General features: G+C 37.7%; 1 protein-coding gene across 1 annotated transcript in view; it reads left to right on the top strand.

Moving 5' to 3' along the window:
* LOC132817349 (potassium voltage-gated channel subfamily H member 7-like) overlaps positions 1–14668 on the top strand; it is a 457758-nt gene that overhangs the window by 13003 nt on the left and 430087 nt on the right. The window lies entirely within an intron of this gene.

Raw genomic sequence — 14668 nt, forward strand, 5'->3', positions numbered from 1 at the left:
AGCTCATCAAAGACCAAAACATATAACAGCATGGAGCTAGTTTATAAACTCAAAGGCCAAGAGCGCTAAGCTTTATTGCTTAACAAAATTCTGTGGATGAAATAGCTTCTTTGCAAAAGATTATGTATTCTCACTTTGTATTCCCATAATAGAAGCACACATACTGATGACATAAGACTAGTTCGTATAAGATGCATCAGTTCACAAACCAACCTTGGATTTTAACATTTTGGGATTTATTAAACTAGAACATAAATCACTACCTGGCAATCTGTTACCATTACATTTCACTGTAACATATAACAGAGAAAATTTCCAAGTAATATGTTATGATGTATTTAAGTCATGTGAACATTAATGCAAACATACTTAATGGAAAACCTCCAGGCAACTTTAGCAGCATGCATAGGTGGTGAGAGTTCTGGGAAAAAGTTCTGGGACATTTCCAAGTTTGGCACATTCTAATATTATGTGTTATGTTATTTGTTTTCAAATTTACTTTTATGAAGGTCGTTTCTTTGAGATCAGTGATTTAATACTGAGAAACTAAATAGGTTAAACCATTGAAAAGCCATTGTCAATGTATCAGAAGCAGAAATTGATTAAAACTCTTTGTATTCTCATGCTACAACATGCTGAGTTCTTAATCTATAAATAGTACATCACGTCTGCACTCATATAGTGGCTTTAAATTCTTTAAAAAAAACTTTCCAACTTTGCTGAATCTGATTCCCAAATAGTTACAATTTATGCTGAACATGGATTTCAATCCTGAACCCAAAAAAAATTAGGTAAGAAGACTTAAACACTACTAAAATCAGCTGGCAGACAATAGAGTTTCATTTCATCAATCAAGTCTGGACTTAAACTTAAATTGTAAAGGGAAACGTCAGAACAACCTCCATTCTTCATGAAGTAGATATTGAATAGTAGGCAAGAGTTTGAAACCTACCATTTGGAGACTCATGCAGGAGTATATTTAGCTACTTAATCCTGCACTAATGTTCAGTTTAAAGACAGTTTATTCAAAGAAAAATACTAAGTAAAAGCTAATAACTGCTTTGCATGAACTTCAAGAACATCAGTTTTGCCATAGCCTTGTCATTCACAAATACACTTACACAGCAGTGCAAAAGTCTAGCAGTACTATATTTTCAGCGTAATGATGAATAGTAGTTAGATTGTCACATTGCCTGGGGTCAGCTCTGAAATGCAATTTTTATACTTCTCAAGTAATGTTACTTTAACTTAATATTACGCTCATTAAATTAATAGCTGCCCTGAATTAATATATTCAGATTGATTCACCTTTTACATGGCTAGCTATATGTAATCAAATGAATTTAGTTCCAAGAAGCTTTGAAGATTATTTATATGGTTCTAGTCTTTAGGAAAACCAAAGTTAGAGCATTTTTAATGTGAACAGAATAAACTGTTTACAAATATTTGAAGACATTAAAATGGAATCAGAACTTTTTTTTGTGTGCACATTCCACATGGGTTCATGCTATTCCTCATCTAATTGTGAAATTTCTCTTTTATTGAATCTTTCAAACTTAATTGCTAAGAAAATACTTCTAGTATATCCTGCAGCACTGCAATATTAATGAAAATGCTTTATCGGAAGTTTTGTTCAAAACCCTACAGTTGTGAGGTTTTGAAATATATTACAAAGTCATACTCAAAGTCATGTAGCCCTTTCCTGTGCTATACTGTTCTCTGTTCCCTGTGCTATATAGGAGTGAATCTTTTCTTACCTTTATGAATTAATGAAAGTAAATGATTCAAGGGAAAACCTAAGAAAACAGGTGTACATTAACAGTTAAACAATTAAATATATTTAGCACAATTTAACCTCATGGATTTTTGCTGAAGGTTAACACATACTTGACATTATTTTAATGGCATTTACTTAAGATAATGTTTAAAAAGATGAAGAATAATTTGCTAGATTAAAGTAGTTATATACTATTGAGCCCAAGGTGCTATGTTTCTCAGATTTGAGAATGCAAATAAATTACTTTTGACTTGCAGTTCATTCTGACACTTAATAGTATTGTCTAGCTTGAACAAGTCTAAACCTGAATCAACATATTGAGGTCATGCAATTTTTACACAGTAGCAAATTGTGTAGTTAGTGTAATCATTTTCAAACAGGCTAATAAATCAAATCATCTTACATGTCCTCTTATAATGTTTTAAACTCATGTTACATGATGTCATAGAAGATGGGATGTGAAATAACTCCACAGAGGCCAGTATCCCATCACCAAGTCACCCTTTATTTACACGTGGAAAGTCCTTGATTCTGGCACAGCCTCATCAGAGTCAGCACCCAGAGCGTCAGAATCTCTGATACTCTTCTTTTTATCTGACTCCCTGATTGGACTAGATTAAAAACCGCAATCAAGGAACCCGTATTCAATGTGGTCTGGCTGGCTGACCTTGCTACAATCACCGGAGGATGCCTTTTCAAAACAATGCAAGTGTCACTGTGTTAACACTTTCATGGATTGTGAGAATGAGGCCAATTTTATTAGTTGGTTATATTCTGCTGACAGTATAATTGCTAAGGGAGGCATTATTGTTCAGAGTATCGTTTTCTGTAGTAGAAAGATGAAGGGAAGACAGCTATTGGAGTTTAACCATTGGCCCTAAGACGCCAATTTTCACATCCTTACTGTAGAAATTTGAAAGTCTTCTTTTTCACTATCTTAGTTGGCGTATTACCCTACTTAAAGTAAACAACACAGTGAAAATTCCAGAGAGAGACATTTCAAATCTATGCATTGAATCCTGAGACATAACTTCAGGGGCAGTAGGCTTTTACAAGAAAACTATTTTGTTGAATGTAAAAAAAAATCAACTGAATGTTTTGGCTTATAATGTAAGTTTTCATTTGTAAACTTATAAAAATGTTAGTGTAGTTCTCCGAGTAAATGTCTCACATTTGTTCAACTTTCCATAAATTTGGTGCCAATCCCAGGTTCAACACAAAGGCATGACAAAATGTATATAAGTGTACTGCATTATACCATTGCTGATTAGAAGTCAATGTTTATTAATAAGGCAGATTTAACACTACTTTGCAAAGATTTCTATGTTCAAAAAAGGAGCACAGAAGTTGTTCCTTTCTCCCAGACCTTTACTATAATCATGGAGAGGGGTAATAGCAGATGGTATGGGAAGGTTTTTAACTGGGGTGGAGGATACTACAAGGAACTGTGGAGCATAAATTGGGAACAGATGTTCTCAGGGAAATGCTCGACAGAAATGTGGAGGTTGAGTGCTGGACAGGTTTGTCCCACTGAGGCAAGGAAGGGGTGGTAGGTTGAAGGAACCTTGGGTGGCAAGGGATGTGGAACATTGAGTCAAGAGGAAGAAGGAAGCTTACTTAATGTTGAGGAGACCAGGATCAGACAGAGCTCTAGAAGGTTACAAGGTAGCCAGGAAGGAACTGAAGAATGGACTTTGGAGAGCTAGAAGGGTGCATGAAAATGTTTTTGTGGGTAAGATTAAGGAAATGATGAAGACCTTAATTTGAAATGTTGACTCTCTTGCTCCTTGGATGCTGCCTGACCTGTTGTGCTTTTCCAGCACCACATGTTTTGACTTTGATCTCCAGCACCTGCAGTCCTCACTTTCTCCCAGGATTAAAGAAAACCCTTAGGGATTCTACACTTACGTGAGGAACAAGAAGATGGCCAGCGTAAGGTAGGGCCACTCAGGAGGAGTTAACAAAGATCCTTAATGAATACTTTGCTTCAGTATTCACTACTGAGAGAAATCTTGACATTTGTGAGGACAGCATGAAACAAACTGATATTCTCAAACAGGCTGATATTAAGAAGGAGAATGTGCTGAGAATTTTAAAAAACATAAGGCTAGATAAGTCCCCTGGGTGAGAAAGAATATATCCACAGTAATTACAGGAATTGGGGAAGAGATGCTGTGCCTTTGTCGATGACCTTTACATCCTCACTGTCCACTGGAATAGTGCCGGATGATTGGAGGGTGGCAAATGTTATTCCCTTGTTCAAGAAAGGGAATAAGGATAACCCTGGGAATCATAGACCAGTCAGTCTTACATCTATGGTGAGCAAATTATTAGAGAGGATTCTGAGAGGCAGGAATTATGATTACTTGGAAAACAACGTTAAACATCACACAACACCAGGTTATAGTCCAACAGGTTTAATTGAACACATTAGCTTTCGGAGTGCTGCTCCTTCATCAGGTAACCTGTTGTTGTGTGATTTTTAACTAAATATACCCCAGTCCAACGCTGGCATCTCCAAATCTTTGGAAAATGAAAGTTTGATTAGCATTGTTTTGTGAGGGGCAGGTCATGTCTCATAAACCTTATTAAATTCTTTGAGGATGTGACAGAACACATTGTTGAAGGTACAGCAGTGGATATAGTGTACATGGATTTTAGCAAGGCATTTGATAAGGGTAAGCTCATTCAGAAAATGAAGAGGCATAGGATACAGGGATATTTGGCTGTCTGGATACAGAATTGGCTGGCCCTTAGAAGACAGAGGGTGGTAGTAGGTGGAAAGTATTCAGCCTGGAGCTCAGTAACCAGTGGTGTTCCACAGGGATCAGTTCTTCGTGATGTTTATAAATGACTTAGATGAGGAAGTGGAAGGGTGGGTTAGTAAGTTTGACAATAACATGAAGTGTTGGAATGGTGGACAGTGTGGAGGGCTATTCTAGGTTACAATGGGACAATGACTGGATGTAGAACTTGGCTGATAAGTGGCAGGTGGAGTTCAACCTGGAAAAGTGTGAAATATTTCATTTTGGAAGGTTGAATTTGAATACAGAATACAAGATTAAAGGCAGAATTCTTGGCAGTGTGGAGGAACAGAGGGATACTTCCATACATCCATACATCCTTCCAAGTTGCCACCCACATTGATAGGATTGTAAGGAAGACGTATGGTGTGTTGGCAAATTGAGTTTAAAAGTCATGATATTATGCTGCAGCTCTTTAGTGCCCTGGTTAGACCACACTTGGAATATTGTGTTCAGTTCTGGTCACCTCACTATAGGAAGTATGTGGAAGCTTTAGAGAGGCTGCAAAGGATAGTTACCAGGTTGCTACCTGGACTGGAGGGCATGTCTTAAGAAGAAAGGTTGAGGGAGCTAGGGCTTTTTTCATTGGACTGAAGAAGGATGAGAGGTGACTTGATAGTTTTGGACAAAATACTAAGAGGCATAGAGTCATAGAGTCATAGAGATGTACAGTATGGAAACAGACCCTTCGTTCAACCTGTCCATGCCAACCAGATATTCCAACCCAATCTAGTCCCACCTGCCAGCACCTGGCCCATATCCCTCCAAACTCTTCCTATTCATATACCCATCCAAATGCCTCTTAAATGTTGTAATTGTACCAGTCTCCACCACTTCCTCTGGCAGCTTATTCCATACATGTACCACCCTCTGCGTGAAAAAGTTGCCCCTTAGGTCTATTTTTGGAGTGAATAGTCAGAAACGTCTTCCCAGGGGAGAAACGACTATCACATTAAGGTGGCATAATTTTGAGGTGCTGGGAGGAAGGTTTAGAGGCGATGTCAGAGGTTGGTTCACTACACAGAGAATGGTGGATGCGTGGATTGCACTGCCAGCAGTGGTGGTAGAGTCAGATACGTTCGGGACATTTACACGACTCTTGAATGGACACATGTATGATAATAAAATGAAGGGAATGTAGGTTAGTTTGATCTTAGAGTATGCACAACATCAAGGGCTGAAGGGCCTGTACTGTGCTGTACGTTTCTATGTTCTATTTCTAACATCAACAATGAATCAGTTAACAAGAACATGTATTACAGAGCTAAAAAGGTAACCTTTGGAGTAGCAGCTCAGCAACTGAGTAACAAGAATTGAGATATTATTCTGAAAGTTTATGAAATTCAGAAAACAAATTCTTTGAATGTATTAATAGTGAATCTCTATCATTGGCAAAATCATCGGGAGAGTCAGCCGGATTAGGAATATGCAGTAATTGTAGTACTTTAATTTTCTTTTGATTGTTGTGATAATGTTGACTTTGTGCTCTGTTCTGGATGATCTTGGCAATCAGGAAAATATTAAGTAACCATGTCCTTGGCTATTGCTTACGATTAGCTCTGTACTTTATGATGTTGATCACATAAATCAAATGATAAATCGGTTGAGCTTATGAGAACTGCGAGTTTCGTAGGTGTTTAATATAAAATCAAGACCATAAATTTCTTTGAAATATTCAAAATCAAGTTTTTTTTTATTATCCTTTAATCTGAGACTATACCTTGTGAGGATGTAGCACAAGGAAGGTTCAATAGCATTGAGATGTGGTAAATAAAAACCTATATAATGCATACTTTTAAAATAAAACTACCACATCCTGCGATTGACTCCTTATTACTGTTTTTATTCTTTACCATATGATCATTTCCTATTCCCCAACCAAATTGGACTGGTTATAATTTGTCAAGGTAGATTTCAGCCAAGATTAATTCTCGGGTTTAAATTAGTTCTCAGGTAAGTATCTTGCAATAGCTGGGAATTTAGGGTTATGATACTAAGGTGCTAATATTCTGCTGATCCTGGCCTCAGATTTCTGTCTGCTTAATATGAAAATGAGCAGCAATGGTATCAAAGATACCTCACACTGAGGTTAACAATCTGGGTATTTAACTCGGATATAGATCCTGAGCTGTTTCCAAGTGGCCATCTTTTAATGTGTGAGAGAATGGATGGGAATATCTACTTTCTTTTATAATTAAAATGTTGATTAGTGAAGCTTATGGATCAATTTTAAGATCCTCTCACAACAAATTTTTCACCCATCCTACCCCAGTCACAATTATACCAGTGCTGCTGGAATCATTCAGTGGTCTATTCTCCAATCCCCATAGGCCAGTGGGACCCCTGTCACCCATAGAATTTCTGCATGGACTAAGAGGGCAATGTGGGGTGCCCATTCCCCCAAACCCCTAGTTCCCTTTGGGTCTGTATATGTCAGATTCAGAACCCTGATGCTGGTGCCTCCCAGCCTGGCACTGCTGGTGATACACAACCTCCAAACGTCTCCCCTCACCATCAATTTTAATTGGCTGCAACTCTTCAAATGTTGGACCTGTTGTTGTAACAGCTATGCCCACTGCTTCTGGTTGCACTACCTGGGCCAGATAGCTGACAGGCACTTAGTTGACTGGTAGCTCTCAGGCCATGACTTCTTGCTCAGATTGGGCAGATGTCATGTATAAAACCAATTAATGTTCATCTAAACATTAAATGACTGTGGGGTGGTTGGGCTGCTGGAGGGATTCCAATGCCCCAGTAAATATGATCCTCTTATAATCCATGTTTAAAATGTGTCTTGTCATATGTAGGAGTAAACTGTATTTAACGTATTGCCAGATGGTGTTGGTATCCATGTTTGACATAGCTGTGCACCTCTCACTTTAGAAATTGTTATATTAAGTATCTACGTGATTTGATTGATGAAAACCAATATCCATGTGCTGCTTCTGTGGTGTTTACATTCCTAAATTATACTGTTTAGCCTGGTTGCAGAATTAGACACCTGGGCAAAATACATTTCATTCTGCTGGTAGGCAAATGAGTTAAATTTAGCAATGTATACACTAGGGGCCAGTCAACATTTCTCAATCTCCCACATTAACTGAAAAAGCATTAAAAGAAATGTGCATCTTAGTGCAGTTGGGAGTCAGATCACTGACTTAATTGCTGAGTTATGTTGCCAGTTTATTATTATAGTGTACCTTCAACCACTCCCTTTTGATATAAAACTGGTGATATGAGTGTAACCTATGGCACTACACTTAACACCCCTTCCCCCACTCTCAAACCACTTAAATAAACAACTTTAATTTATAGATCTCTTTAAAGTAATCTGTTCCCCTTCTATTTCCTGTTATCTTATGCATTTGCTCATCTATTTATCTATTTTTTTCACTGCATAGCAAACTTCTTGCCCTTTCTGTGACAATTTCAAAAATTAAGTATTTTTCTTGTTTCACAGCATTTCATCTTGAATCAATGAGGTTTGTTGTTACATTCCCACTTTGATCCTTTCTGTTCAGTCTATGTTCTCATCCAATCATTTTCTTATCAGTTCCTCTAATAATAATCTAGCCACTTTACTTTATTTCTCTCCCTGTGTTATCTAGGTTCTTCTTCAATCTATATTTAGATATTGTTTTGTCCCAATATTTTCTTGCCTTGCATTTCTCATTTTTCATTAAGAATCATTCAAACATTTAATTTTCAACATCAACAAAGCAAAGTATATTGCTCATTTTTGTACTGAATAAAAGATGTGCACCAAGATATAAGATTTGCCACACATTTGAAACAGAACACTAAAAATGTACCTGCAGTTACACAAAAATATGACAGTGCGCAGGAAGTCTTATTCATTTTTTGCTGTTCTTACTTTCCCTCTGATAGATTTAACTCCCTTCCTCCCTTTTGACACTTATTTCTAACCTGTTACTAAGCCATAAAAGAGCATGATAATGGCTTAGACCTAGTTTGCCCTTCTTTTTGGGCTGTTTGTGGATAATTGTGGAACACTCTGGATAAAAGCCTTTTTTTTGCCGCTATGTTTGGTTTCCTTTTTCTTTAGAGAATCTTAAGACAAGAAGAATTCCACCCACTGCCAAAGGTCATTGCATGCTCGAATTTCTTATATGCCATTAACATATGAAGGGAGTTTCATCAGTACAATGAAAATACAGTGTTGGTGCAGTACTGAAAAGATTATAATGACCAAGGTAGAAATACGTCTGCAAAACAAAATATGGCAAGCAAATGGAAATATAAATCAAAAGGGAATTCACATTTATTGCCGCAGGACAACCTATCTACTTACCACCTTACACCTCATCATTTTGAATCAATAATATATATAAGCAAGGTTGCTGGTCTCAACCTCGTATCAAGACTATGCAGATAAATTACTGGAAGTCAATCCTTGTTTTTAGGTGAATTTTGATGCAGGAAGTTCTTAATTAGCATAATTAGTAATTCTTTGCTCAGGTGTCTTGTTTAGATCACATTGTCGAGGAAGTGTCAAAATTGTTAATCATTTCCATCAACTAATATATCCTTATCCAAAGATCATTTGCTATAATTCTCAAGATTTATGAACTTTTTTTCAATTCTCTCATATTTTTATTGATTATAAGATTGACAGAATTTTCTTTCTGAAGTGTATAAAATTATCCCATTTGAAATTTTTGCAATGGAAAATTCGTTTTAGGATATCTGTTATTCTGCAGGGAGAATTGTTTTTTGATCAGTCTTGACTGGGCCACTAGTACATTGTATGTATTGCAGGACTTTTTAAAATTAACATGCAACTATTTGATCTTCCTAAGCATCATCATTTTGAGAAACAATTTAATTAAATGCATAAAGAGCATTCAGTGTTAGCTGTGTCATGCATTGTGGTGAATGATAGTGAGAGCAAAATGTTACAGGAAATAGTGATAGCATTACAGCATGAACCTTGGAGGGAGGTGGGTACAGTAACAGATTAGAGTGAGTGTGAGACAGCAGAGAAAGAATGTTGACACATATCGTGGTAAAACAGAGATTGTCATTGATTTCATGCTGCTGGGCATTGCTTTTAACCATGGACACTCCATTGTCCCAGTTGGCAATCACAGACCAGGCTAGCAAGGTCTGCCGTTGTGACTTCCTCAGGCAGTCGTACACTATGCAGTCCAACAGGAACACCCAGTTAACAAAATAGGGTGCCAAGGTTCCATTGTCTACCATTGTGTCTAAGAGACTGTGTGCAGTAATGCATGCAACTCTGGAATGCCAGCACCTGATTGGTTGCACAACAGCATTTTAAAAGTGACATCTTTTCTAGGGATATTAGGCTATTTTGAGATATCCAGCCCATGGCAAGAACTTCCAACTATGGTAAGCCATAGAATCTAGCTAACATTGGATGAGAAGGGTGCAATAGGAGTCGGCTACATAATCAATGAGACAAGCTTGATATGGGAGTGTGATAAAACTCGCTAGGCCTCGTGAACCCTGGTGACAATGACATCAAATCAAAATAATCTAAAATTCAGACCACATCTTATTGCAAAAACACATAATCAATTGTAGGTCAATGATTCAGCATAAAAAATATTTAGTATTTCTTTCTGAATACTGAAAGCAGTGGAGCTATGTTCGAGGAAAACAGTTCAATCTGATGACATACATAATTTGGCTCTGATATTTACTTTTCTCAGATAATACTGTCACTTATACCTTAATACAATCAAATTTAGAACTTACTAAAAGGTCAAATATCCCAGTGCTGATATCTATGGTTAATTTTCCGAGTAAGTGGCTATGGGACAAGAGTTGTTACTGAGGACAGTTTGATTGGTAAACCTAAGTACAGAACTTAGCAAGTCTGAATTTTATACTAACCATATTTGGGGTGAAAATTAAGCTATGCTACAAACTTTCATGAGCTTTATATTAAATGGAATAGCTACTTAAAACAGGTTCCATTTAAAACCTTACAACCTTGGATGAAGTTTAACATTTGAAATATTGCAAATTGAGAAGGAGGAAGTATTGGATTGACTGTCTATATGTAAAAATAATATAGCACCAGGTGATGTGCCCAAAGGCACTGAAGGAAATTGCAAAAGCACTAGTCATAATTTTCAAATCTTCCTTAAGTTCAGGCTTGCTGCGTCATGTCTTGAGAATTTTGACTCATGTTCAAAGAAGTGTATAAAGATAGAAACTATACGGCAGGCATTTTAACTTTGGTAGTGGAGAAACTTTTAGATCCGAGAATTCTGCAGGAAATTAACAGTCAATGGGCATATATATGGGTTAGAAAAGACATATATACTTGGAAAGAGGTAATCATGATTAACTAAATTGCTGAGTTTTTTGAGACAATGGAGAGGACTGGTGAAGGTCATGATGTTCTGATGTTACCCCCAAAGACATTTGTTAAAGTACTGCAGGACTGACTTGAGCAAAGTTAGTGTTTATAGAATAAAAGGGACAGTCACAACAGAGGTATGAAGCTGGTTGTGTGATGAAACAGAGAGTGTTGATGACTGTTTATCACACCAACACAAGTTTCCCAGAGAAGGTGATTCAACACTGCTCTGCCTGATATATATAATATCGATGTTAATCTGCAGGACACAATTTCAACATTTGTGAAAGATACAAAGGACATAAATAGATTGGTGGAACACATTGACAAGTGTTCGATGAAGTTTAAGTGTGAAGTTATTAATTTTGGTAGGAAGAAGACTAAAAAAATAATACAGATGAAAATCTTAAGTAGGGTACCTTTTATTGTATATGTGCTCAAATCACTGAAAGTAGCAAGAGACATTAAGAGAAGTGCCTAGCATATTGCCTTCTGAGCTCTATCATTGGTGCATAGAGTACAATATCAGGGAAGTGATGCTAAACACATATCCAGTACTTTAGCTTCAATTGGATCACAGTGCAACTACAAATTCTCTGGAGTCAAGGGGTTCTTTCTCCTGCCCGGAGAATCCAGAACTAAGGAGCACAGCCTCAACTAAAGAACAAATCATTAAGACAGAGAGATGGAGAAATTTATACACTTGAAGCATTCTAAATCATTGGATTTCTCTACCCTGGAAAGTCATAAATATTCAGTTGATAAAGGTAATCACAACTGAGCTGGCTGGAATGTTTGATGATAGCAAAACCAGAGATGGTATTAGGCAGAAAAATGGGATTGAGTTCCAACATTGATGGGTAGAGGTCACTCAATGGGCATTATGGCCTTCTCCTGTTGCTGTGTTTTATATCTTTTCTCTCTCACCCTAAACCAATGCCCTCTAGTTCTGGACTCCCCCACCCCAGAGAAAAGACTTTGTCTACTTATCCTATCCATGCCTCTCATGATTTTGTAAACCTTTATAAGGTCACCCCTCAGTCTCTGCCACTCCAGGGAATCATACAGCATGGAAACAGATCCTTCGATTCAACTCATCCATGCCGACCAGGTTTACCAAACTAAACTAGTCCCATTTGCCTGTGTTTGGCCCACATCCCTCTGAACTTTTCCTATTCATGTACTTGTCCAAATATTTTAAAAATAATTTAACTGTGTCAGTGTCTATCACTTCCGCTGGCTGTTTAATCCACATACACACCACTCTCTGTGTGAAAAAATTGCCTCTAAGGTCCCTTTTAAGTAATTCCCCTCTTAATTTAAAACTACACCGTCTTGTTTTGAATTCCCCTACCCCAGGGGAAAGACCTTTGCTATTCACCCAATCCATGCCTCTCATGATTTTATAAACCTCTATAAAGTCACCTTGTCAACTTTCTACATTCCAGCAAAGAAAAAGTCGCAGCCATCCGACCTCTCCTCGTAACTCAAACCCTCTAATGCTGGTAGCCTCTTTGTAAGTCTTTTCTGGACTCTTTCAAATTTAATAGTATCTCTCCTATATCCATAACAGTCATGGGCAATCCACATCAAAACAAACTATCAGCCATGTAATCCTCATATTAATAAAAATTTGTACACAATGTTCTGATAAGATCTGATGATAAAATTATCAACGGTACATCAGTGATATTAGCTGAGAAACAGCCATGTACTTTCATTGTAGACCAGTCCACTGTGACCATGTTAATTGAAGGAGTAGGATGATCCTTAGAAGATCAGAGCTGCCTTGTGCATTCATGGTCACTGCAATGTTCAGTGAGTGAGTTCAATGGAATGTAATGGTCTCCCGTTAAACTTATGCTGTACTTGATCAGTTTCACAATAAATACATGTAATAATGAGGAGTTTTGCTTCTGAAATCTGTGAACATCTCCTAATTTCCAGTCAACTATGTTGAACGTGTGTAAATATATAAATAATTCACTCCTCACAACTTGCAACTTTGCCTTTATTTTAAAATTGATTGTAGCCTCAGCACCCACTCGAATCACTGTGGCTATTCCCCAGATTGTAGTGAGATGGAGTTCCTGATTCTGACCACTTCAAACAGGTGGCTGACCACAAGTAAGTTCCTGGATTGTGAGTATCTGCTGCAATTGGCTGAGAGGTCCAGGAACCCGGACTTATAACAGTTCCCTTTGACTTGACTGAAGACTACTCTTCTTTGACTTTGTTGATGGGCATGCAGTGTGTTTGGCATGTACATTGCTGGAACATGCTGCAGGTGTCAGATTGAAATAACTCTGTGCTGTACAGCAGCAAGTCTGCCCCCTTGATTGATGAGTGTTGACAACCAGGACAAGTTACTTGGCTTTGTGTCTGCATTTAACAGCAAGGCAATGCAAGACAGAAGTACTATGAATGCAAAATAAAAGAGTACTGTGGATACTGGAAATCTGAAACAAAAACATTAATTGCTGTAGGTACTCAGCAGTTCTGGAAGACTCTGTGACATCTAAGTTAACATTTTGAGTCCAGTTCTGAAGAAGGGTCACTGGACTTGAAGTGTCAACTATGCTTTTTCATCACGGATGCTACCAGACTTGCTGAGTTCCTCCAGCAGTTTCAGTTTTTGTTGCAGTGCCATGCTCCTATAATAGCTGTCTGAGGAGGTAAGGCACAAAAAGGGAAGGTGAGGCTAGGCCAGGCAGGGATGCTACAGGCAAACAGATAGGTACAATGTGCTAAGCAACTGAGTGAGCAGCCTCGAGATGCAGCCTGGTCAAATCCATGAGTTAGGTATCTGCCCCTCCTTATTACAATGAAAGCATCTCGTGCTCTCCAAGTGCAACTTTGAAGTGCAGAAGAATACTGTAATGATACAGTGGGGTTAGTACATGTCAGACACTAATATTCATGCACTCACTGCCCACAGAGCTTGCTTTGAGATGTTAGTGTAGGTTGTTAAGATGGTGGTCTTGAGAAACAAGTCATGAACTGAAGTTGCCAGGTATCCACTCTGACTTTCAGGCTGGGAACTTGTGGCATCTGGTTACAATCCAATGGGTGGGAGAATGGGAACCCTCATGTCAATAAGGCAAGATTAGATAGCAATAGGGATAATGGTTAGTAATAATCTCTACTAATAGACCTCTCACTGCTCACTGGCGAGAATTTCATCTCTGTTCAGGACTTGGTTGAAACGTGACATTTTGCTCTCAATGTTGAGAAAGGCCATACTCAACATTTTCTCCAATTTTCTCAAATCTATCACGAGAGTCCACTACACTCAGAAGATTGTGACGATTCCACCCCATTTAATTAACCAATAATTTGGACATGCAACAATCATTAAAAAAATACTCCCACAATGTACATTGTTTCAGCTTTCAGCAAACACTACCAACTTGCTCCTTTCGGTCATATGATATTTGTTATCAAGCAGATATCTGTCAATAAAGTTTTCATTTGTTGATTTAGTAGCAGCAATTCATTTACTGTGGACAGAGATACAGGAAATAGGCAAGTAAACATTCATTATGATTGGGTGCAGATTCAAAATTTCCTTCATCATTTCATCCTGTGATAATGAAAGTGATGAGAAGAAGATTTACAGGTGTGTTGAACAAGTTAATCTGACTGTGCTAAGTGATCTGAAACACATGACGCAGATGAAAGGATTTGTAATTATTCACTAACAACTTCAAAATTAATTGGATTGGATTACATTAT

The sequence above is a fragment of the Hemiscyllium ocellatum genome, chromosome 7, assembly GCF_020745735.1.
Source record: "Hemiscyllium ocellatum isolate sHemOce1 chromosome 7, sHemOce1.pat.X.cur, whole genome shotgun sequence".
Classification (NCBI taxonomy): Eukaryota; Metazoa; Chordata; class Chondrichthyes; order Orectolobiformes; family Hemiscylliidae; genus Hemiscyllium; species Hemiscyllium ocellatum.